This window comes from Odontomachus brunneus, unplaced genomic scaffold (genome assembly GCF_010583005.1).
Source record: "Odontomachus brunneus isolate Ranch 3 - 2012 unplaced genomic scaffold, Obru_v1 Obru_scaffold_027, whole genome shotgun sequence".
NCBI classification, from domain to species: domain Eukaryota; kingdom Metazoa; phylum Arthropoda; class Insecta; order Hymenoptera; family Formicidae; genus Odontomachus; species Odontomachus brunneus.
This window is the reverse complement of record NW_022639477.1, coordinates 899,125-910,714: the sequence shown is the minus strand read 5'-3', so window position 1 is coordinate 910,714 and position 11,590 is coordinate 899,125. Positions and strand designations below refer to the sequence as shown.

Genomic DNA, 11,590 nt, shown 5'->3' with positions numbered 1-11,590 from the left:
CTACACATTTATTGCGAGAGATATAAGCTTCGCGACAGCTGACCTTTGGACCCGGCCACCCCTACTGCGAAGCGCGCTGCGCGCTCGCGAATGCACGCAAAATCGTGCGAGTATCACGCGGACAAGGAAACGTGCGATGTGTGACGTAACGCTCTCCTTAACTAATCGATTTCCCGGACCGCCGCTTAATCGTACACCGATGACGTTCGTCTGGCCGTTCGGCTGACAGCTTCCGCTTTCGCAGAGTTAGACAACGGCCGAAATTCGGACGACGCAGCGCGCCCGTGAGATCAGCCGTGTCCCCCAAGTAGGACGAGCTCTTTGAGCTCATGGACGCCACGGTGCGAAATAAAGGGGGATGGCCAAGCCGGATTATTCTACGACGAAAGTGTTCCGGCAGGAGCAATTACGGAATACGCGGCGAGCTTATTCGCGCTCGGCGAGGACCGTAGAGGCAGCAGAAAGAGAGAAAGAGAGAGAGAGAGAGAGAGAGAGAGAGAGAGAGAGAGAGAGAGAGCGAACAACGGAAGTGGAGACGCGCGAGTATAAACGGCCAAGTGGAGAAGTTCGAAGAAACAGAAAAAGGCTTTTTCGAGATGAGTTATTACCTTGCGTCTCCACGAAACGCTGTTCCCGACGACAAATTGAGTCCATGGCGGACGTACGCGCGTGGCCCGTTCTTGTAAGTTCCGAGGCGTTGTCAGCGGAAATCGCTTTTGCATGCGAGAGAGAAGACGCCATTTCGCGACACTTATATGTCGCTTATACCGCTGTGCCGCGCGACATTCTGTAATTATTATGACGTAGAGTGCCTCGTCGCCGATTAAAGCGCCCATCATCCGCGAACAAACTCCTCCCGATAAAACAAGCCGGGACCCGCGCGTTGTCGTATCTCGGCGAATTGAATTTCGCCCGACTCACCGCCCTCGAATTACTCTCTCGCGAGTGCGAGAGAACGAGGGGCAAACGGGTTGTGCGAGCTCCCGTGGAAATAACCGGTCGGTTTGTAGCCGTTAATCGACGACGCCACTCGAGAGATTTCGCGTCGCCCTCAAATCTGTATGTATAAAATAGAATATCTGTCTTTGTGTCTGTTCCCTATAAATTTCTAAATCCTTTTGACTGATTTGCACCAAAATGCGCATAGTCACTCTCGAGGATCTAGGAAATGTAGGCTACCATAAAAACTTGAACATCCCAACCTCTTGTCCTAATTTCATTCGATAACTCTAGACAACGCTGGGTAAAATTTCAGTTAATTATATATATATATTCGGATATGTATATACAGAATACTTCAAAGTGTTATTAACATTTGCATGGAGAATATGCTCTAAAGAAATGTTAATACTTATATAGAAAAGGTTATTTACAGTAACTTATGGTAAAATTAAGTTATTTATATGGAGAATCTTTGTTCCAGAAAAAATGATAATATTTACAGAAAGGAAAGGCTACCTCCACGTATTAAAATTTTTGTGAAACATCCTATATGTATCTTTATATCTGTTACTGGAAAAGTTTGCAGTCTCCCTGCGCTTCCGGTGAGAGAACGGCGATATCGTTGCACACATCTCGCCCGAAGTAACTCGGCCTTGACGTTACGGGAGAGACGGCTTTTCCGAACTCTGGAGTAGACTCGAGACTAGCGATCGGCGAGGGGACGGGGTGGAGGCTGCACGAGGAGCAGATAAAGCAGGCCAGTGATCGGGGAAGGCGCCGAGAAGAGTCGAACACAAGAGACAGAGAGAGGGAGTTCGCCGGCTACGAGGAGACCGATAAGAGGGAGAACGGAAGACAGCGACGGGGTGCAAATGGTGGGCCGCTGAAGAAACGCGAAGAAGAAAAGAGTCAATCGAGAGAGAAAGACAAACAGAGAGAGAGAGAGAGAGAGAGAGAAAGAAAGAGAGAGAGAGAGAGGGAAAAGAAGAGAGCAAGAGAGAGAAAAGAGAGCGAGATGGGAAGACGTATCGACGGACGTAAGAGAACAGGAGGGTCAGAAAGGAGCGGCGTAGGGGTAGGAGAAAAGTCAACGACTCGTGAACCCTTCGCATCGATTGCAAATATTTAAAGCACGAGGTCAGAGGGAAGAGCGACTGTCGATAGCCGAGGCGCAAATTCGATTTCGAATATTCCGCGAATATTCTCCTCGTTCCCGGCGGGCAAACACTCGAAGAACGGTAGATTGTTCGACGTGATTCACCGGACCAACGGCTGAACGTAACGTCGTGACTGACCGTTTACCGGGAGCCTCGTGAAAACGCCCGGCGACGCACAGAGCGCTACGAGCGGCGGTGTTAACGTCGTTCCGAGTTCGCAACTCAATTTTCGCACCGGCAACCGATGCCTACGGTTTCCCTCACACTTTGTCGTGTCTTGGTCGATAAACGCCACGGACGCGTCGTCGATTCACGAGTGTCGCCGTGTTGTCTCTTTTGTTTTCGCCCCCTGCCTCTCGCCGTTTTTGTTGTGCTGTGAGAGACGACTGTCTGTGCTAATATTAGTTGTACCTGCATGTCGCTCTGACAGAATATTATCCCGATGCGAAATTTTAGTCCTACCTTCAAGAACCTCCCAAGATCTGTCTGTTCTAAAGGACAGTGTAAGTGTGCTTAACACACATGGAAACTGAAGTCCCACTAAGTGTGAGCGCCACTAAGTGGCAGAGAAGACGCAAAATGCCATTTGAAATGCTATACTGAAAGAAAAATTATCTGAAAAATGAAAAATACTTATTCGATAGATACCAATAACCTACTTACTAAAGAGCGCGACCAGAGCTCTTATAAGCTTTCGGTCCCATTTTGTGGAATTCAAAATATTAAATTATTTTTTTATAAAATTGTAATAGGTAGTTTAAAAATATATAAGTATCAAAGTTATGCCTCGCGTTAATAAATATTCGTTTTATAATCCGTATTATTTTGTTAATAAAGACTTTCAGCTCTCTTCCATTTCTTGCAACATTACTTATACATTTCCTGTATGGATGTTAACGATGTCATTTATTTCAGCAGAATATGTATCTTTTTGGACCAATTTTTTCCAAACAGTGAGGCGTACCTTAATATCTATATATCTTCAATCTACTCATAAAAAGCTACAATTTCACCAAAAAAATAATTAAAAATTTCAAATGTCGTAAAATGTAGAGCTAAATTTGCCAGCACTCTTTAAATCCTTTTCTTCAAATAGAAATCGCTTTCATGAAGCGCGCGCGACGGTGGTTTTAGCAAAATATATATTTTCTCATTTGAAAGAAATTTTTCTTAATATAAAAATAAGTGTAAATCAATATGTTATTAGCATCCGTCGAATAAATATTTCTTATTTTTTAGATATTCTTTCTCTGAGTGTAGGTTATAAAGAGGCAAAAAGCTGATAGGTAGAATCAAACGAGGTTGATAAATTTCTAAACCCTTTTGACCGATTTGCACCAAAATGCGCATAGTCACTCTCGAGGATCTAGGAAATGTAGGCTACCATAAAAACTTGAACATCCCAACCTCTTGCCCTGATTTCATTCCCTCGATAACTCTAGACAACGCTGGGTATAATTTCAGTTACTGATGAGCATCAGAATATCAAAGCGTTAAATAGAATAGAATAGATCGCAAATAGAGTCGACATATCGGGGTGGATCCTAGAACATAATAAATCAATGTTCTGTTCTATTGTATTCTAACTGGATCGCACTTTTGCTCTCTCTTCTCCTTCGCCGTGCCGATGCGCACGCACAGCACAGTTTCGACGAGAAAAAGGACGCAGCTCAAGCAGCAGAATCGTTCGGATTCGTAGCGCGGCAGAACGCCAATTTCAAACCGCGTAATTAGCCGCTCGGCTGCAATTGCGTCGTTTTGTTCGCCAGCCTGTTTGTTACGCACTAATGACTGCGAAACGATTGCACGATGGCCGCCGCGACGCGTCGAAAAGTACTGTCCCGGCTTTAATTACTATCTAGTCGATTATCCGAGAAAAATGGAGAGAGAGAAAAAGAGAAAGAGACAGAAAAAGAAAGAGAGAGAGAGAGAAAGAGAGAAAAAGAAAGAGAGAGAGAAGAATTGGCACCCCTACACGTTATATTTTTTTCAAAAGCGTCGGGAATAGCGACCGTTTCTTTCGATTCGGAGCCGCTCATCTGCATATTACTCGTCATCACGTCACGATATCGCGACATTAAGCGTTCGCCCCTGCCGTTGGATTTGCATAAAACGCCAAGGGTGAGAGCGGGGTACGTCGAAGTCGACGCGACGAGCTCTCAGACACGCACACGACGTTCCGTCGCATCAGCGAGCCGACGAAATCGCGGCCGCCAACAAGTGTCTTGGCACCGATGTTGGGCACACTTGATCGATGGGAATTTTCTTCGACTGAAATAATCGGCGAATCAATCGACATAATTGATCGACTGTCACATATAAAGTCGCAAATAGTTAATTTCATTAATTTCGACGAAACTAATTATTAGTCAAGCTCTGATGTGATTAGTAATTTTCTTCTTCAGAAATTTCAAATCCATCTTGCTTTCCGTATCGTGACGATTTTCCTATAATTTTCTCCTGACTAATGCGTGAAAAAGTCATCGTTGATTAATATTTGTCCGTCCCCCTTCCCCCCGTTGACATTTTTCCCGAAATATTGTACACGAAGAGGTTCTTAATAAAGATTATTAGTATCAATTTGATCAACTGTTTGAACTGTTCGTGATTACATGACGAATGATGCATGACGAATGATGCATGACGAATGATTGATTCGGTTATCGTTTTGCCGGTTATTTCAATCAAATTTTTATTGATTAGTACCCAACACCGCTTGGCACGCGCTTTCGCACATTCCGCTCGTAACTTGCCGAAAAATTCGATGAAAAATAAAAGATCGATCCCTGTCGATTTCACATCGTATTGATTAATAGCCAAAACGATGATTCTCTCGAAAAGGAAAAAAAAAAACAAGGGAGCAACTAGATTGCTCCAAGTGCCAGAAGACTCTTCCTCTCCCCTCAGTGTATTTCCTGCCCGCTTCTCTTCCGCATCGCACGGCGTGGGCGATGATTCATTCCGCATATTTGCACACCTCCGTGGCTCGCGTATCTTCGGCTGTACGCTAGCTTCACAGCCACGGAATTAGGTCGCCCTTACGAGCATTGGATCAAGTCGATCGGAAGAGCCGGCTGTCTTACTAAGTGCTATTCCATCCCATCTTGTCGCCGGCATTCAAAAGAAATGATCGCGCGGGGGATCATCGTGTAACGGGGCGATGAGGTCCATCCCGGTCTGTGGGGCGAGCCGAGCAATACGTAATTGAGATCAACGATGCGGAAAGTGCACGGCGACAAAGGGAAACGACGCGGGAGAAAAGGAGAGAGAAGGAGCGAAAACAGCGCCGTGATTTCGCGGCTATATCGGTCACCCTGATGTAGCGATCTAACTCGACGGATGTGGTCGATCTGCACGCTGATTATCTCTGCTCTCGAGCTAGAGAAAACAGCGTGTCGTGCATTGGCCTCCTGCGTCCCGCGGGAGACGTTCACGTTTAGGATTAATGAAGACTTGAATATCGCGTTTCCGCTCAGATTTTCCCCGACTCGCGCGACCACGGCATGGGTTGGAACGTAAAGCAGCGGAGTTTGCTAATTGGCCGCAGTTATGCAAGAATGATTCAGCTCACACGAAGCACGTTCCGAGAAACATGACGATGCAGATTTGATACATGATTTAAAGGGTATATAGAATAGCACTGAGGTTCTTCGCAATCGCTCAAGAAGTCAAGTACGGTACATTTTCTTCTCTTTGGGGAACATGTTAAACGCTGTTATTGACAAGCTGAACCCTTAAGAGGATGGATGAAAAAGACGCAGTTAGTAAAAAATGGTGCAGCTATTAGAAAATAAGGGCTGTCTTTTAATTAAGACTCGGATTTTCTCTGTCTTAGACAGGAAGACACATTGATTTGTCCTACCTATTGGTAAAAAAAAAAAAAAAAAAACTTGAAAACCATAAATTTGTGGGTTGGATTACTCTAGCATAAGCATCTAGCCAATCAGTGTCTCATTGGGGATGATATGGGCCAATTTACAATTAATTAGTGTTTAATTCACGCGGGGCGGGATCGCGAGCGGTGAAGAATCGCCGCGCCGCGGCTGCGGCCGACTATTATAGCGCGATGCATTTACCCTTCGCACCTGCTTCCCGGCAAATTGCGCCGGTGTTCCCGCATTTTTCTTAGAACAATAGACACATTGTGCAAATGTTATTCTCGCTCGTAAACGTTACAGCGCCCGGGGCGAGCCGCGCGCGAGCGCATGACAACGACAAATGTACGGTGTAGGGCCTCATTGTGAAAAGCTATTGTACGCGCGCGCGCGGTTATAATCGGCACAGCCCGTTTTGTCCTGTCCTCCGCTTTTGCGACAGCGAAAGGGATGGAAAGAGAGACAGGGGAGAGAGGAGGGAGTGTGCCGGGTACACGACAGCGGGACTCGACGCGCATATCGGTTCGTGTATCGGATGCACGCGGGCCGAATAAAAGTCACGGCGCATCAGGAGACGTGTGTCGCACCACTCCGGGGCGTCACGTTTGAATTCTCCCGAGGTATCGGCCGCGATCGCTCGCGCGCAACGAGGTTTCAGACTGGGTCCACAACCTCGCTTTCAGCCGAGCTAAGAGCTCCCGCACACATTTCCGTAACGGTAGACGTGAGACGTACACTTAAGCTGAAGAATCAATCAGGATATTGCCTTATCTTTGCGTACTTTGGAAGATAGAACTGACGGTAAAACTGACTGTTATGCAGAAGTAACTGGAATCCGGTTGAAATTCTAATTACTCAGTCTGTTCTAGTTCTATTACCGTTATTTCTATCTTCCAAAGTACGCAAAGATAAAGCAATATCCTAATTGGTTCTTCAGCTTAAGTTTACGTCTTACGTCTTACGGAAATTTATGTGTGGGAGTCCTAAGCAATTGACCAATCACAATCGATTATTCTTGAGACGTAAGGAGAACAATCGACTGTAGTTAGTCAGTTTGCTTACGGCTTAAACAAGATTGTGGATTCAACCTTAGATCCGGTCTACGATAGGTCCTAAGGCAGCCGTAAGGATCGGCAAATCACAGTTGGTTATCACCAGAATAATTGGTTGTGATTGGTCAATTTTTACGGTTTATGAGTTACGACATCTATTGTAGATCAGGCCTTAAGCCTCTCTGTGCGACAACGACAACGACGACGACGGCAGATTGGACGAATCTCATCCCGTGAATCTCGCACACACTCAACTTCTCCTTCACACCGTTCGCGAAGCGATTCCATCTCTCCCTACGTTCCCATTTCCTCCACAGTTATGAAATATCGCAGCTGCGGCACTGCGGATAATTCGAGACAGAATAGCGTTGAATAGAACACGGGCGGTTGAGTCGGCCAACTTGGACCTCTCACTTCGCGATCCGCGGATGAAAGGGTTGAAGGCACAGCCGCGGGATATAAAATTACCACCATGGAAACTGCTCGGGCAAATTGAAAAGCAAGTCGTGCGCTTACCTCCTTTTACGGCACGAGAAGAACGACGCTCCCCCCGGCGTAGGGACCTTAATACCTTATCAAACCAGGTACGATCATTTGTCGAGGTCTCGGGATGAGACCCAAGCACAGCACACTCTTAGCACATAGATTACAGTTCTTCTCCTTCTTCCTTTTTTTCTTTTTTTTTTTTTATATAGGCCGTTCTCCGAGTCTTTTCGTTGTCGGTACTTAAAGAGAGGTAGATTCAACGGGGGCGCTATACGGATGAACCAACTTTAACATCGATAATAATTGAACGTCGAAACTTCAACACGACGATTAAGTAGTAATTGACAACATTCGTTTGGTCGTTAAGCGTCACCTTTTCTCTCTCCTCTCGCCGGCTCGTACGTTCGTATCTTTTCCGTACGACTCTCGTCAGCGACGTACACGTATGTACACGTATACATATACACGTATGTACGCACATATATACATATATATATTTTTTTATATATATTCTCCGGAGGACGATATATAGAACTCTCAAACTTGGAACAAACGGTAAATCTTAATTACTCCACAAATGAGTAGTATTATTCAGAAGGTAATTAGCATTAGTGGTTATTATCAGCGATGATCGGCTCTCGTCGGGACCAGTTCGTAATCTCGTCGAGCGGTCGAACTCCTTGATTCTGGCGCGCGGGCGATGCAGTGCCCGATTTCATTCCTTATTCCTGCAGGTATTTCGCGAGATAACACACATTCGCCAGCCCCGTACGTATCCAATTAAATATCCTCCGGTATCATCGATCTTGACAAGGATAAGAGAGAGGAAGAGAGAAAGAGAGAAGGAGAAAGGGAGAAAGAGAGAGAGAGAGAGAGAGAGAGAGAGACTGAGAATCCTCTTCTGTTCTTGCTTCACGAACTGTAAAACCGGTCCTCAGCTCCACGACTTTCGACGGTACTGCACTTTTTTTTCCTGCTCTTCCTACCGCACACGACACTGGTGGGATCACACACTGAGACTTCCGCGGAGCACCCTTCGAACCCGATTCCTCCTCCTCCTCCTCCTCCTCTTGTGTTACTCGTGTGTCACGGGATATATCCGGAGGATCGTTACGACGGATCGCGCGGTATCACTGAAAGCACAAACACGTGACACGCTGAAGGTAAACGCGTCCGCCGTTCCATAATTCACTCGCGCCGGAAACGACTGGTCGTCCGCGTCTTTTCCCGGCGAGCGGCACGCGCGCGCCGCGTCTCACTCTCTTCTCGGCTTTACCGGCGCGTCGACCTTTAGGAAGAAACGAACGGAAGAAGGAAGCTGCTTGTCCCCGCGAATGTTCGCGCGAGCAAACGTTCACAGACGACACAGGCAGCAGCGACGCGGGGGCAAGATGGATTAGACTTGCGGGATTCGATTTTCTCTCCTTCTCCTCCTTCACGCCCTCCCTCAGCGCGCGTCGTAATATTACGTTTAAGTTTTGTGGCGCGCGGAGGATCTCTGGCGTCCGTGGTGCTCGTAGTTCATCGCGTCGCGGGATAAACAGATGGTTGAGTCCATTAGCGCGTTTTAATAATTCCAGCCGGGACGCTTTGCTTTGTTCCGCGCGCGACGTCCGCGGAAAATACCTCGCGTGTAACCCTATTATCGGGAGAAACGCGCGAGCACGCCGTTATGAGAGAGGAAACACGACGCGACGAACGGATCTCTCTCGCGTAATCAGGAAAGTTTCCGGGAATTATTTTATTACTTTGTCCATTCGATCGTTCCGGAGTTACAGGATTAGCAAAATTTGCATCTCTCTTCGTCGCGGTTTCTGAGAGAAGCAGGGAGCGAGAGAGAGAGAGAAAGAGAGAGAGTTGACGCCGAAGTTCGTATTTGTAACCCGATAGTTTGCGTTATTACAAACAAGCCTCTAGCGAAAGAGATAAGTTTCTTGAACCGGATAACCAAGTTCCTCGCAATAAATAACTAAATTCCGTTCTCCACCCGCTGCTGTTACTCCTGCGCAACCCCCTCCCCGCCCCGCTGTTTCTTTTACCCTCCCCCTTCTCTCTGTCTCTCTCTCTCTCTCTCTCTCTCTCTCTCTCTCTCTCTCTCTCTGGCTACCTTGAAATTGTGACGCATTTATTCCGCAGTAACTGATTACATTTGTCGTGCTGACGAGAATAAAAAGCGATGTAATTCCGATTTAGCCGGGATTAACAGTCCCGTCGCCTTTTTTATACGTCGCTAATAAAGTGTACGTTCACTCTTGCCTAGTCTCTGCGCGCCAGTTAACGTCTATAGTGGGTTCATTGACGACCGTAGTACTGCAATGCTTTACCCTACTTTAGAAAAAACGCTATACGTGCCGCTAAACGTAAAAAGCAGCCGCCGCGCTAAGAATAAATGCCGTACCTTGAATTAGAGGAAAGCGCGTATGATACGTATTGATTGAGCGAACTTATTTTCCAGGTAATGTCGCACTGTTTACACGCGGTCACATAATAAATAAATCGTTTTCTAGCGGAACTTGGCGCAAATCGTGCTGCTTCGCGAGAGTTAACTTATAGATACGTTCTGGTCTGCAATAAAAAACGTCGATTAAAGTCAATGGAGATCTATGAGTATAGGCTCTTTTCTTCTTTTTCTTTTATCGAGAACTCGCGGCAATTGACAATTCACCGGCGAAAGACGCAGATTAATTTTTTTTCCGCGCTTTCATACAAACGGGGTTATTCGCGGTATCAATTCCCGCGGTTTTACGCCACGAACTTTTGTTTGATTGGAAAGCCGGGCAGGCAGTTTTGACTACAAGTTCGTAGCCCGTGAAAGTACCGGTGTGCGTTTACGACGTGGGATTTCTGCAGCGCGCCGGGATTGCCGGCTCAGCTTTATTCCGCGCAAACTATGCGAATCCGGCAGGTCTATCATCCCGAAGTTAGCCCTCCCGCGTTGATTGACTCTCGCCGATACAGAAATCAGTCGATGTATATTAATTGCTTTCAGAATACACGAGATACTTCCTCGGTCTCCTCCATCTCGATCGGCCAAGCATTGGGAAGCATAATGGTCACAATGAATCTCTAATCGAGACGCGGCGCGAAAAATGCACGCGCAGCATATCTCTTTTTTTTTGTTAAGTCGCGCGCACGACCGACTTTATAGATGCGTCATAAAGTGGCGATGTTTTTTCACGTATTTTTTCCCCGGCTTAGATCAAAAATCTGTTTCATCGGAAAAGCGTAGACAGGCAAATCGAATTTGAGCCTGCCAACTTTAATTAATCAACGCTAATCGATGCCGGCATGTGCATCGTCGAGTCAGCCCAGGTCATCGCGTACACTCCATTTTTGCCGTTTTTTTCATGTAGCAAAACACAAAGAGAGAGAGAGAAAGAGAGAGAAAGGGATGACAGAGAAAAAGAGAGAGAGAAGGGAAGAGGGGAGAAAATATCGTCCAAAGAGGATGCGCGCACGAATCGTCTGCGCACTCACAAATTTTCCGATGAGTTTTTCCCACGCTTGTTTCGCCACGGTTTCTCATCCCTCGCCTCGCAATATCCGCCACCGTACCGATGTCGTCTCTCTTTGCGCTCGCGAACGTGTCCTCACACACGAGAAAAGAAGTGAGAGAAAGAAAGAGAGAGAGAAAACACGACGCGCGCGACCGCGTGGGATCGCGTTGCTTGCTCGCTCGTTCGCTCGTTCGTTCACTTGTTCGCTCTCACACGGCCTTTCGATCAGCACGCATGCTACTATCCCGCAGTGCGAAAAGCATCCTTTTCGTTGCCCGTCCGACGGGGCGCACGCACGCACGCACGCGCGCCCACGCACTGCCGACGCGACCCATCGCCAGGGAATTCACGCGCACGGGATTCCAACTCCACGCCTTAAATCCGGAATGTCGGCGGAGGTGGCTGTCTGCGGCGAATAGAGCTAAGGTAGCCAACAATTTCCAGCCAGCCAGCTAGCTGATGAGGACGTCTTCGTCGCTCACACGCGCGCTTCAGAGGAGCGAGATAGAGAAAGAGGGAGAGTGGAAGAGAGACAGAGAGAGAGAGAGAGAGAGAGAGAGAGAGAGAGAGAGAGAGAGAGA

At 47.0% G+C, this 11,590-nt stretch overlaps 1 protein-coding gene across 3 annotated transcripts in view; it reads right to left on the bottom strand.

Moving 5' to 3' along the window:
* Positions 1–11,590, bottom strand: part of LOC116842854 — a 140,762-nt gene that overhangs the window by 128,016 nt on the left and 1,156 nt on the right. The window contains exons 1-2 of one of the 3 annotated variants that reach the window (XM_032812603.1): positions 10,990–11,544; positions 7,543–8,645 (exon numbers count right to left, since the gene is read on the bottom strand). The gene's annotated coding sequence lies outside the window, so the exon portion shown is untranslated. Of the gene's footprint in view, positions 1–7,542; positions 9,525–10,989; positions 11,545–11,590 lie in introns of those variants that run through there. The other 2 variants (XM_032812602.1, XM_032812601.1) reach the window with 2 other exon arrangements.